This window comes from Acomys minous (assembly GCF_964271855.1).
Source record: "Acomys minous genome assembly, chromosome: 18".
In the NCBI taxonomy this organism is placed as follows: Eukaryota; Metazoa; Chordata; class Mammalia; order Rodentia; family Muridae; genus Acomys; species Acomys minous.
The window spans coordinates 52404226-52418705 of NC_140501.1; the positions used below are offsets into that span (position 1 = coordinate 52404226).

The 14480-nt window shown below is 45.3% G+C and overlaps 1 protein-coding gene and 1 pseudogene across 2 annotated transcripts in view; both read left to right on the forward strand.

Moving 5' to 3' along the window:
- The window catches only part of DPYSL2 (dihydropyrimidinase like 2), a 103296-nt gene that overhangs the window by 8653 nt on the left and 80163 nt on the right, over positions 1 to 14480 (forward strand). The gene's annotated exons all lie outside the window — the stretch shown is intronic.
- LOC311589329 (prohibitin 1-like) lies at positions 9529 to 10350 on the forward strand (annotated as a pseudogene). Its single transcript has one exon. The product of its transcript is annotated as a prohibitin 1-like (transcript).

The following is a 14480-nucleotide window of genomic DNA, read 5'->3' on the forward strand; positions in this document are numbered from 1 at the left end:
TGGGACTACACACGTGTGCCAACCCAGCCTGGCTCTAGCTGATTTTTACAGCATAAAAGTTGTATTTTTACTACTCCGTGCATGCCACCATAACTGCCTAGTTCCAAACACTGTCACCACCCTCGAACTAAACCCTGTGCCCGGTAAGTGGATATTTCTACTGGACCCTCTGGCAACCATGTGCCTGTTTTTATGTCTGTGGATTTGCCGACTCTGACCATCTCATGTCCACAGAGTCAGACAATGTGTGGCTGGCTGTGTCCTCCTCCTCTTAGCCAATACACTATTGTTAGGGTTCGCGCTGTGGCCTGCGTGGGGCTTTATTCCTTTGATTGGCTCTAGGATGTGCCTCCCTTTTGCATGCTTATCCACTTGTCCCTTAATGGGCATTGGGTTTATTTCCACCTTCTGGCAATTCTGAATAAATTGGTGATTCACAGTCTTTTCAAAGCATAATTATATTCTCCATTTTCCTGGATTCTACCTAGGACTGAGTGGAATTCCTGGGCTCTGTGGTGGTTCTGGGCTCAGCTACTTTAGGAACAGCCACACTCCTTTGCGGCCTATGTCTGCCCAAGTGTGAGAGACCCCATTCTTGCGTAGTCTCTCCAACACCGGTTATTTTCTCTCTTTCTGTGGAATCTCTTGGTCATTTTATTCCTCTTCCCAACAGCATCCTGCTGTGCTTGCTGGGTGTCCATGTGTCTGCCTAAAAATCCTTGCCTGTTTGTCGTTTGTTGTTTGTTGTTGAGTGATAAGAATTCTTTATATATTCTGGATCCTGACTCTTTATTGGATAGATAGTGGTTGTTGTTTAGCGTTAGTCCTAGGCATCAAACCGAGGACTTCGCACATGACAGCCACGTTCTCCATCTCTCAGCTGTCCTTCCAACCCTGGCATATGGTTCCTGATAATATTCTCTTCCTTTTTGGGGGGTTATTTTACACTTTTCCAAATTTTTATTTAGTTTTTATTTTTATTTATGTGCATATGTGTGTCTGTGTCTCTCTGGGTGTATGTATCATGTATACAGGTGACCTCGGAGGTGAGGAGGGGATGTTAGATCTCCTGTGACTGGAATTTGGTGGTGAGCTGCCCAGCATGCTGGGAACCAAACCTCATCCTCTGGGAGAGCATCTGAGCCCTCTCTCCAGCTCCAATTTTTAACCTTTTAAAATAATGTTTTTAATTTTAATGAAGTACAACTTGTCTCTTTTGTGTTGCTTGTGTTTTTATCCCATCATCCCTGGCTCTCCTCAGGATGGCAGAACTGCCTGAAATCTATCCTGGAGCTCCGGGGAGCCCCGCCCGCAACCACAGTCAAATCACCAAGTCCTCAGGGAGCTTTGAAATTCACTTACAATAGCTGGGTGTCCCCAGTGTTGTGGTTTTGCTCTGCATTAATGAGGCTTCCGCCTTCTGGTCCTGCTTATATTAAAAAGACTCCTTCATTATCCCTGCATATATGCATATCTAATTACATTATATATGACAATATTTAACACATACAATAAAATTGTATGTATTTCAATAAAATTGAAAGTTTAATGTGTGTACATAAACTATATAATTAATAATATGGAAAATTGCTTTCCAAACAACTTTGAAGTGTCAGGGGTGGCACTGGAGAAGGCAATGATCAAGAGGAATTTAAAGCTATTACATTTGGAAATCTGCATTAAATGGGTTTCTTTTTCCTTTTGGAGTAAAACACACGTGACACAGAATTTACCATCTTAATGATGTAAGTGTGCAGTGATAAATATAAGCACACATTTGTTCATTCTTCACAATTCTTTTTTTTCTTTTCTCTTCTTTTTTATTTTATTTTATTTTATTTTTATTTTTGGTTTTTTTTTTTTTTGAGACAGGGTTTCTCTGTGTAGCCTTGGCTGTCCTAGACCTTGCTTTGTAGACCAGGCTGGCCCTCGAACTCACAGTGATCCGCCTGCCTTTGCCTCCAAAGTGCTGGGATTAAAGGCCTGTATAGCATTACTACACTCGGCTAGATCTTCAGAATTCTTTGTGGTTTGCAGACCTGAGGCTTTGTCTCCACTGATCTGTCCTTAGGCACAACCCCCACCCCCACCCCCACCCGGCCCTAGAACTTGGCAGCCCTAGTGTATTTCTGGTCTCCATAAACCTTGGCACCGTAGGCGGGTCCTAACTGGAAGCGGCATTGTTACATCCCTGTAACTGGCTGTCTTCGCTCACCACGAAGATCTCAGGGTATGCCGTTTTATAATATGGACGCAACTGCTTTCTTTTGACCGAATACTATCTCGTTGTTAAGACTATGGTTTTGTCCTCCGCCCCTCCCCCGTCCCCCGTGGGATGCTGGGATCAGAGCCAGAGCCTTGCGTGTGCTAGGTAAGCACTATACCACTGAGCTATACCCCCAGTCTCAAACCACGTTTTGTTTACCCATTCATCCACCCGCGGACATGATGAATGATTTTGTTGTGAATGTAATACCAAAAATATCTCTTTGAGCTCCTGATTTTAGTCCTGAATATCTACCCAGAGGTGGGATTGCTGTATCATTTGATAACACTGCTTTACTTAAAATATTTATTTATTTTTTTGTAAGTCATGATCTCATATACTCCATAAAGAGCTTTGGGCTCACTAAGTACTTGAAGGTGGCCTTGAACTTGGGGCTCCTCCTCAGGATCCTATACTCTGAGGGCTGAAATTACAGGCATGCACCATCAAATCCAGTGTATGCAGCTGAGGATTAAACCCAAGACTTTGTGCATGCTAGGCAAACACAACTGTGTCATGTCCCCAGCCCTGTCTTTAATTGTTAAAAGATGATGATGACTATTTTTTAAAATAATTTATTTATTTTTATTTCATGTACATTTGTGGGTTGCCTGCATGTCTATCTGTGTGAGGGTGTCAGATATTGAAGTTACAGATGGTCGTGAACTGCCATGTGGGTGCTGGGAATTGAACCTGGATCTTCTGAAAGAGAAGTCAGTGCCCTTAACCACTGAGCCATCTCTCCAGCCCCCGATGATGATGATGATGATGATTACAATAAACCTATTTGATCTGTATGGGTAGTCTACTTGCCTGTGTGTCTGTGCGCTTTGTGCATGCCTGGTGCCCTTAGAGGCCAGAAGAGGGTATCGATCCCTTGGACTTGGAGTTACAGATAGCTGTAAGCTACCATTTGGGTACTGGGAATTGAATTCAGGTTCCTTGGAAAAACAATCAGTGCTCTTAATGACTGAGCCATGTCTCTGGGCCTTTATTATTTTTGGGTTGTGTAGTTGTGTGTTTCTGTGTGTCGGTATGTGCATGTAAGTGCGTTGCCCAAAGAGGCCAGAAGCAATAGATTCCCCTCAAACGCTAGCTTCAGGTAGAGCCCCTCAATATTGGTGAGTGGAACCAAATTTAGATCCTCTGCAAGAGTAGTAGATGCTCCCTAACTGCTGAGCCATCAGTGCAGCCCCTGTTTTTAGTTTTTTGAAAGAACACCAAATGGTATCCACAGTGGGTATGCTGTGTTATCCTAGCACCAGAGAAAAGGGCTCCTGTTTTCCCACTTATGACTTTCTAAATCTTCTCCCTCTCTCCCTCTTCTTTTTCCTCCCTCCTGTTCTCCCTCATTTTAAATGAAGTCTCACTGTTTTGTCAATACTGTCCCGAAGCAATCCTCCTGCCTTGACCTCTCCAGCAGGTGGGAGTACAGGTGCTCGCTGTCTTTGGTTTTGTTTTGATGGTAGCCACCCCCGTGTACGAGAGAGAAGTGGCATCGCACTGTGGTTCTAATCTGCATTTCCCTAACGGGCTGTCATCGTGTCTTCTTCAGCTGCTTCCTGGACATTTGTATCTGTTCCCTAGAGAAATACCTGTCCACTCCCTTGACAGTTTTTGAGTTGGATTGAACAATTGCTGGGTTATAGAAGTGTGCCCATGTACCAACTATTAGTAAGCACTTAACAGACACACGATTTGCAGACATTTTCACCTTTTCTATGGTGAAGGGAAGTTTTAAAGTTAATTTTAATTTTGGAGACTACATGACAAGAGGACTTTAGATGACGCTGAAAAATGTGATGGTTGGTGTTGATTTTACTTTGTTTTATTTTTGGTTTGGTTGGTTTTTGTTTGTGTGTTTTGTTTTGTTTTGTTTTGTTTTTCAACACAGGGTTTCTTTGTGTCAGTTGGCTTTCTTAGACTTGCTTTGTAGACCAGGCTGGCCTCGAACTCACAGAGGTCCACCTGCCTCTGCCTCCCTGAGTTCTGGGATTACAGATGTGCCCCACAGTGCCTGGCGATGGTTGGTGTTGAATGCCAACACACCATAACTTAGAATCTCCTGGAAAGAAAGTCCTTTCTTTAAAAAAAAATTTTATTTATTCACTTTACATCCCAATCATGGACCCCTTCTGCCTCTCCTCCTGGTCCCATCCTCCCTCCCTCTTCGCTCCTCCCCCCTTCCTGTCAGAAAAGGGGAGCCCCCCAACATACCCCAGCACATCAAGTCACATCAGGACTGAGTGCCTCTTCTTCCTTGGTGGCCTGGAGGGCATTCTCTTCCAAGGCAGCCCTGCCATGGGGAAGTGATCGGCAGGCATACAACAGAGTCCTTGTCAGAGACAGCCTCCATTCCCCTTACTAGGGGACCCTCATGAAGACCAAGATGCCCATCGGGTACGTATGTGTTGAGGGACTAGGTCCGGTCCATGCATTGTCCTTGGTGCTTCAGTCTCCACAAGCCCCCCTAGGCCTAGGCTAGTTGACTCTGTTGGTCTTTTTGTGGAGTTCCTGTCCCCTCCAGGCCCTTCTAGCCTTCCCTCCAGGAAGTGAGTCTTAGGAAGAATTATCTAGAGGAGGTTGGCTTGTGAGCATGCCTTTGGGGGAGTGTCGTGATTGTTAATTGATGCTAGAAGGCCTAGCCCATTATAGGTGGCAGCATTCCCTTTGCAGAGGGGCTCCCTTCCTCTCTCACTCTCCTTTTAGGGTTCCAGGTGGCCCAGGCTGGCCTTGAACTAGCTATGTTGTTGAAGATGGTCCTGAACTTCTGATCTTACTGCTTCCGATCTTCCTAAGTGCATCACCATGCCTAACACAGCTTTCATCTTAATATAGTGTTAAAATTGAGATTGGTGTCATAGGTTCTGTTTTCTAGTATTTCATCTGTTTCTTGTAGGCTCCAACTTTTCCAAACTTACTTTATTTGGGGTTCTTTAGATGCTTATACCTCCCTTCCAACCCATCTACCCTAGACAGGAGAGAAAGGAGGTCTATGGGAACAGGAGAAGTAGACTTTGTTAGATTCAGTTCCTGGGAGCGAGTCCCCTGACATAGCTGGCAGGATTTCAGCAGACCAGCAATTCCATCAAAGTTGTTGCTAGAACTTCGAGCTACTGGAACCCGGAGCCTCAGCCAGAGTCCATAGCCTCGAAGCCTTTGCTGGAGCAGTTCTCTCTAGGGGCGTCTCAAAGTGGAGCGATGAGGGGCTGGAGAGATGGCTCAGAGGTTTAAGAGCACTGACTGTTCTTCCAGAGGTCCTGAGTTCAATTCCCAGCAACCACATGGTGGTTCACAACCATCTATAATGTGGTCCAATGCCCTCTTCTGGCCTGCAGGTGTACATTCAGGCAGAGCAGTGTATACATAATAAATAAATAAATCTTAAAAAAAAAAAAAAGTGGAGCGATGAACAACAAACAATACTAAGACCAAAAAAGCCCCAGATATACTCTCAGAGTCTGTACTAGGATGTTTTTCAGCTGGCAAAAACCAAGCCCCCACGCAATGAAGTGGTTGAACTTCTAATTGGATAAACATCACCTGCTCTCTCACAAATCTGTTCCTCATCCAATACTTGGGATCAAAACAAAAGCATGTTTACATCCAATACCTATCCCATATTTGGGATCAAAACAAAAACATGTATATATCCATTACATATCCCCCTTTCTATTAAAAATAATAAACTATATATGATAAAATAATTATGAGAATTATCCAGTAAAAGTCACATTTACAAGGACCAGGCCATTTGCATTTGACAATCTTAGAGAAATTATTCCACTATCTATCCTTTCCTAGTGAGCCTTATAGTGTCCTAAAGTTTTAATTTACATTTACCAACCTCTAAACATGTTTTTAGCTCTTAAACTAAAGCTTAATAGTAATACTATGGCTATCTAGTCTTTTTTGGGGGCGGGGTCTTGGTATTGTTTAGCTGTTCATGATGTTCATGTTGATGATGTCTTAGTTAGGGTTTTTATTGCTGCAATAAAACACCATGATAAAAAAAAGCAAGTCGGAGAGGGAAGGGTTTATTTGGCTTATACTTCCATGTTGTAGTGTATCACTGAAAGAAGCCAGAGCAGGAACCTGGAGGCAGGAGCAGATGCAGAGGTCATGGAGGGGTGCTGCTTACTAGCTTGCTCCACATGGCTTGCTCAGCCTGCTCTCTTATAAAACTGGACGGCTTGCCCAGGGGTCCACCACCCACAACGGGCTGGGTCCATCTTCATCAATCACTAACTAAGAAATGCTCTCTAGGTTTGCCCACAACCAGATCTTACGGAGGCATTTTCTTAGTTGAAATTTCCACCTCTTTGATGACGATAGTTTGTGTCAAGTTGACGTAAATATAGCCAGCACACAGCACAAATAAGTCTCTGCCCTCACCTCAACATTTTAAACTCAGTCTGTAACCTAATAGCTTTCATAATGACATTGTCATCCATGTATACCATTGTATCTTGTTTATTTTTATATTCCCTTCCCTCTTCTGGGATTTTGGATTTTTAAAAAGGATTTATTTATTTATTATGTATACAGTGCTCTGTCTGCATGTTCACCTGCAGGCCAGAAGGGGGGCACCAGATCACATTACAGATGGTTGTGAGCCATCATTTGGTTACTGGGAATTGAACTCAGGTCCTCTGGAGGAGCAGTCACTGCACTTAACCTCTGAGCCATCTCTCCAGACCTGGATTTTTTAAAAGGATAGTTAAGATGTTAAACCAATGGTAACGCCCACAAATATGCAAGTCTCTTACATAGATAATATATTTGCATAGAACCTGCACACAGCATACAGTCTGACTCACATCACCTGTAAATGACCTACAATGCTTGCTGCAATACAAATTGTTGTAATGTACTATTTATAGGGCCAAGACAAGAAGGCAAGTCCATAGGTGTTCGGTGCTGACTTGGCCACCTTAGCCCTACCTACATGGTATACATCAGCAATAGTATAACGTTGTTTTTCACCTGAACTTGGTTGAATCCATAGAGTGGAACCTGCAGGGTCAGAGAGCCATGCTCTGGGTCCCAGGATAAGGACATTGGACATCATTATAGGTATTGTCAGGTAAGCCCCATAGGAGGCTGTCCATTTAAAAACCTTGTTGTTGTTTTGTTTTTGTTTATTTGTTTTTGCTTTTTGAGACCTGGTTCCTCTGTATAGCCTTGCCTGTCCTGGACTTGTGTTATAGACCAGGCTGGCCTTGAACTCACATAGATCCACTTGCCTCTGCCTCTCTGAGTGCTGGGATTATAGGCTTGTGCCACCGTGCCCAGGCCATTTAAATCCTTTTAAAATTAGACTTAATTTATTATGTCTGTGTTCCCACATGGGTGGTCACTATACCAAGGCATATGATTACAGAGTTCAGAGGCCAGCTTGTTGGAGTTGGTTTTCTTTTCCCTTTCACTATGTGGGTCCTGGGGATTGAACTAAGGTAGGTAGCCTTGGTGGAAGTCATTTTTAACCTGCTGAGCCATCTCACTGGCTCTTGGACTGTTCATTTTACACTTCCATCAGTCAATCTTGAGGAGGAGAGCCGTTTTCCATGATTTCACCAACACTTGATTGCAAACTTTAAATACATGCCAGTAATATGGCTTAATGAACTCTTGTGATTTTCTTTTCACTATGAAAGACTTATTTTAGTGTTTTATTTGTGGGTGTGTGTGCATGCATGCATGTGTGTGTGTGTCTGTGTGACACATGCATGTGTACATGTGTGTGTGTGTGTGTGTGTGTGTGTGTGTGTGTGTGTGTGGACACAGCCTAGGTTCCTTGTAGCTGGAGTTATACATGTTTGAGACAAGGATGCTGGGATTCGAATCCACACCCCTTGATAGAGCAATAAGCCCTCTTAACTGCCGAGCCATCTCTCCAGCATCTCTTGTAACCTTTGCCTTTCCCCTTGTGCTTGTGAGCTGAGCATCATTTCATATGGTGCCTGGTTATTTGTGGCCTTTCTCTTCTAAGCTGTGTATTTATAATCAGTTTCCACTTTTCTGTAGAGAAGATTATTGTCTTCTTAATGTTGGTTTGTAAGAACTTCGTATGTACTTTGGATACCACAGCGCACACTCTTCAGCCCACTCTGATGTGGCTAGTGTCCTTACCCAAACTTGTCAAGGCCACAGTACTGCCATGCTGTGGACTCAGCAGCCCTGTCCCCCAGGGTTGTATGACCATGCTGCAGTGGTTAATGTTCTCATTGCTGTGACAAAACACCTGGCAAAGCAACTTCAGGCAGGAAGGGTTTGTTCTGCCTCACAGTTTGAGGGGATACAGTTCGTCATGGCAGGGCAGATACAGTGGCACGATTTTGAGGTAACTGGTTACATCGAACCCACAGTCAGTCAGTAAGCAGGAAGTATCTCCCTTTTACTTAGTTGGAGATTCCAGTGAATGGAAAAGGGCTTTCATATTGAGGGTGGGTTTTGTTCACTGATTAAACCTTTGAGGAGATGCCCTCATAGGCAGGCCACCCCCCTCTTTTATGAGGCTAGGAAATGAAGAAAAAAGAACATGACGCAACAGTAACAAAGATGAGCTTCATTGGGGCGGGGGGTGGGCATTTTGAGACACTCCTGAAACAGGAACTCCTCCACAGCTGGAGGCCTGGCGGAGAGAAGGATAGACCACCACCCATGCATAGAGGACGGGGGACGGCGTCCAGGGTGGGATGAAGACTCGTTGCCAGCTAAGTTCCTGAGTCAACAAGCTTTGGAAGGTGACAGCAGCAGGGGACAATTGTGGTCACTTGGCTCATCACTTAGCTCTGGGCAGCAGACGCTGGGTCTGGTTTTTGTAGAGAGGAAAGCTTGGAATGGTTTGAGGCTTATTGAGGTCATGTAAGGTCATTGGATGTGTACATTTTTGAGTTTGGTGCTGGCTAGCTTGGAGCCGGCAGCTCCAGTCTGTATGAAGAAGAGACGGACCTAGAGGACAGTGCGCAGGCTCGCCTTCACCCATTTTATACCTGACTTCCGCCAAGCCGCACGGTCAGTCTTCTGCCAGCTCTGTCTCTTATGTCGCCCTGCCTGTTATCTTAGAGTTCCTTTACATCTTTAAAAATTATTGAGGGCTTTTGTCTTCATGGCTTGTATGGACGTTTCACATTAGAGAGTAAGGCTTGGGACTAAATATCTATTTATTCATTAAAAATAATCATAATCGCGGGGGAGGGGGGTGGGGTTCATGTCGAGGTCAGAGTGAAAGCCAGGTGTGAGTGGATGCAACAGGAGTCATGGCTGCCAAGGTGTTTGAGTCTGGAGGAAAGTTCGGCCTGGCGTTGGCAGTCTCAGGAGGCGTGGTGAACTCTGCCTTATATAACATGGATGCTGGGCACAAAGCTGTCACCTTTGACAGATTCCATGGAGTACAGGACATTGTGGTAGGGGGGACTCACTTTCTCATCCTTTGAGTACAGAAACCATTTATCTTTGACTGCCGCTCCTGACCACAGAATGTACCAGTCATTATCTGAAGCAAAGACCTACAGAACGTTAACATCACGCTGCGCATCCTCTTCCGGCCGGTGGCGAGCCGGCTTCCTCGAATCTAGACCAGCATCGGCGAGGACTATGATGCTTGGGTGCTGTCATCTATCACCACAGACATCCTCAAGTCGGTGGAGGCTCGCTTCACTTCGACGCTGGAGAATTGATTACCCAGAGAGAGCTGGTCTCCAGACAGGCGAGCGATGACCTCACGGAGTGAGCGGCGACACTTGGGCTCATCCTGGATGACGTGTCCCTTGACACATCTGACTTTCAGGAAGGAGTTCACAGAAGCGATGGAAGCCAAACCAGGTGTCTCAGCAGGAAGCAGAGAGGGCCAGATTTGTGGAAAAGGCTGAGCAGCAGCAGCAGAAGGCAGCTTATCTCTGCTGAGGGCGACTCCAAGGCAGCTGAGCTGATCACCAACTCGCTGGCCACGGCTGGTGATGGCCTGATTCAGCTGCGAAAGCTGGAGGCAGCTGAGGATATTATACCAGCTCTCCCCGCGCTCTGGGAACATCACTGACCTGCCAGCCGGGCAGTCTGTGCTCCTGCGGCTTCCCCAGTGAGGCCTCCCCTGCTTCAACCAGGCTCAGGCCAACCAGGCCACAGCCTCCATCTTTTTTAACTGGCGCCTTCCTTCTGCCCCACCCACCCTAGAAATCACTGTGAAATTTCACGATTGGTTTAAAGTGAAGGAAATAAAAGTAAAATCACTTCAGATCTCTAATTATAAAAAAAAAAAATCATAGTCCCGATAAGAATGCATTCATTAAAACAAATGAGCCCAACAGTAAATCGAATGATTTAAATAACAATAGATACAATATTAGAACGAAAATAGCTACAAATTTCTACCATTGTGCTGATTTCATCTTCTCTATCATCTTTGGATGCAGAGCTTGCAGCTGTTTAGACACCAAGAGACAGATGTTGTAGCCCTCAGGGAAAATAGTTTGGAGAGCCCTCAAAACATTACCAACAGAACTACCAGAGGGAATAGGGCGTGGCCCAGGAGGCTCCCTTACAGAAGAGGTCTGAGTTTGTATGAAGACTTCAAAGAGTTGGCTAGGAAGCTCCAGAGAGTTCTAGATAGAAGAAAGAGACTCTCAAGGAAGGGTTATCTAGAACACTTGAGCTGCAGAGGGGCTGTGTGCCTGCAGTACTGAGCCAAGGGGAACAAGCTGTTGGGAATTGCATGGGGCAGGGGAATTGACAAGAATTTTGTTGGCCATCCTAGAAATGCTGGCTTTGATGTTTTTGGAAGTCGGGGTTGGGGAGTGGGAGCAGTGCAGGACAGTGGCACCATAGACCTGAGGTTCTCAGAGGGCTTCTGTGGACAGCAGTGAGAGTGAGGGGCTGCGGGAGGCTCTGTCGTACGGGATGGTGGTGACCTGGGCCTGTGGGATGGAGATGGAGGAGCTGGTGGGAGATCCTGGGGTGGAGGAAGCTGAGAAAGAGTGGGAGGGTATGACGGTCTCTCTGTTCCCCACTTGGATAAAATGAGATTCAGAAACTCAGGGAGCAGGATGCAGGAGGGGCGGCCTGAAGAGAGCTCAGACTGACTTCGCTATGGACATTTTGAGGGTGAGGTTCCTGAGGGACATTTTATGTGGGCGTCACATACTGGCTTTCTGTGAGGGAGGGTGATTTGAAAGCCAAGGATAGCTCCAGAATGAGAGCAGTCAAATTTCAAATTTAATGTGTGCATCAAAACTTTTTCTGCGTACAAAAATTAAAATGCCAAGGCTAAGCATAAGTAAAGAGGATGTCAGAACTATCTTCCGGGCCTGTCTTAGTCCTTATGTTCCTAGAATCAACTAGCTGAGGCTATATAGCATTTGTTTTGTTTTGGTTTTTTTGAGACAGGGTTTCTCTGTGTAGCCCTGTTTGTCCTTAGAACTCACTCTGTAGACTGGACTGGCCTTAAACTTAGAGATCTGGCTGCCCCACCGACTGGCTGCCCCACTGACTGGCTACTCCCCTGACTGGCTGCTCCACAAGTCTGAACTTTCTCCACAGGACAGCATGGGCTGTGCCAGCTGTCATGTGCTGTGAATGAGATGGATCAGGAGGCGAGAAGAGGGGCAGGTAGGGACTTTGATGGGTGTTCAGAGAAGGCAAGTGGGCTGTTAGGCAAGGTCCCCTGCATTCATATATTCTTTTGTTTTGGGGAAAATGGGATCCTTGGTCGCATTTTATAGTGAGGAGAGGTCCTGGACACATTGGATAGTAAGAGAGGTCCCAGCAGAGGTCAGGACAATGGAGAGGAGGACATAGCTCCCTCACGAGGAGGAGTCTGCCTTCCAGTGCAGAGGTGGCATGGCTCTGAGGGTGAGGAAGACATGGGGCTCGAGTCAGAGGGCAGAACACTCAAGTTTCATCTTTTTGGTGCCAACAGTATGTAGAGGAGGAGGGTAGGTCTCCTCCTACAGCAAGTTAGGGAAGAGTAACTTCTGGAGATAGCTGGATTTTGGCAAAAGCATATTTTAATTGACATATATCCACATACCTTAAAATTATCCTTGAGAATTGGGCATGGTGGGGGCATGCCTGTAATCCCAGCACTCACCTTGTCTCTTTCATGTCTTGTATGTTTTTTTCCCCAATCCCTGATTCTTTATTGCCTGTTTCCATCCTCTCTTGGTTTCCTTCCTAGTTTTCTTAGGTTTTACCCGCACTTAAAGCCTTTTGAGCATCATGGACTAGGAACCATATATGAGGGAGAACATGAGGTTTTGTCTTTTGGGGGTTGGGACATATCATTAATATTATACTTTCCAGATCTATTTTCCTTCAAATTTCAGAACTTTACTTTCTTTACAGAAATAAATATAATTTCATATTCTTTATGGCTGGCCGCAATGTCATTATGTATATGAATTCATTTTCAGTTTCCACTCATCAGTGGCTGTGTATCTGGTGGTTTCCATTTTCTTGCTGGCTCAAACAGAGCAGCAATGAACACAGAGATGTGCAAGTGTCACTGTGATAATTTATGGAGTGAACTGACTATAAAACTCACTTCTTTAACCTGTGCGGCACAGTAGCTTTTTCCCACCCTCCCTCCCTCTCTCCCTCCCTCCCTCTCCCTCCCTCTCCCTCCCTTCCTTCTTCCTTCCCTCATTTCCTCTCTCCCTCCTTTCCTTCCTCCCACCCCTTCTCTCCCTCCCTCTTTCTTTCTTTCTTCTTCCTTTCTTCCTTCCTTCTTTGTTTCTTATTAGTTTTTTGAGACAGAGTTTCTCTGTGTAGCCCTGGCTGTCCTGGAATTCTCTCTGTATCCATGCTGGCTGTGAATTCACAGAGGTCTTCCTGCCTTTGCCTCCCTAGTGCTGAGATCAAAGGCACATGCCACCACCAGCACCTGGGCAGCTTTTACTATTTCTATAAGCTGTGCATCATCATCGAATATTTACTAAGCATTTCTATTGTCCCCACCCCCAACCAAGAGGTCTGTTAAAAAAGCCCCCCTTTTCTCCACTGGTGCCTCTGCCAGTTACTAATTTCCTCTTTGCCACTGTGGATTTGTTCATTCTGGAGATTTTATTTATATGAAAACAAATGCATAATATAGCTTTTGGTGATGAGCTTCTCTCCCTGAGCATAGTGTTTCAAGGGCCACTCGCAGCATGTGCCAGTAATCCATTCCTTCCTTCAGGGCTGACCGGTACTACACTGCACAGATATACATGGTTGAATCACTACACAAAGGAGTTCAGTCTGAGAATGACGTTGCCTAGTATATGGTAGTTTGAATAAGAATGGCCCCCCATAGGCTCATAATATTTGAAGGTTTAGTCACCAGGAAGTGGCACTGTTTAAAAGGATTAGAAGGATTAGGAGGTGTGGTCTTACTGGAGTGGGTGTGGTTTTGCTGGAGGAAGGTATGTCATGGGAGGTGGACTTTGAGGTTTCAAAAGTGCACACCACCCCCAGTGAGTGCTTGAGCTTGTCCCCTGCTCCTCCCCCCACCCCCCACCCCTCCCCTGCAATGGCTGTGGAACAGATAGATGCTACTGCTGTAGTCCATGCCTGCCTGTTTGCTCCCATTCTCCTCACCATGGTGATAAGGATTAGCTGTAGAGGAATTTTAATTCAGAACACGGCTGCTCTAGCAAGAGATCACATCCAAAGACCTTCTAGGTTTGTGTGATCTGGCTGGAATACAAACATTCAATTGTATGGAGGCAAAAAGATCTGAGGTCAAGGCCAGCCCGATATACAGCAAGTATCAGGTAAAGAAAAGCTTATATCCAGGCATGGTGGTACACACTGTTAATCCCAAAGAAAGAGTGTAAAATTAGTTTGTAGAAGGAAGCACCCATGTTTGAAAGTGATGTTTAATTGAGTGGTAGAAAAAGTGATGAATCAGAGGAGATTTGACAGACTAGGACATACCCAACTCTCACAAGAAGGAAAGGGAAGCTACTTAAGGGAGCAATGCAGAGAGAGAGAGAGAGAGAGAGAGAGAGAGAGGGAAGGTAGTTTTACTAGATCAGTAGTAGAGAGAAAGGTTGCAGAGAGAGAACAGGCTAGACTCAGGTGAAGACCAAGCAAGCCAGAGAATGAGAAGGAGCCAGAAGATTAGAAAAGATTGCTGGAGTTCTTTGAGGCCGAGAGACAAGCCAGATTGAATGAATCAGCTGGGAGAGGAGTGTAAGACAGAACAGCTGAGTTGAACCAGCCAGCCCAGAGCAGA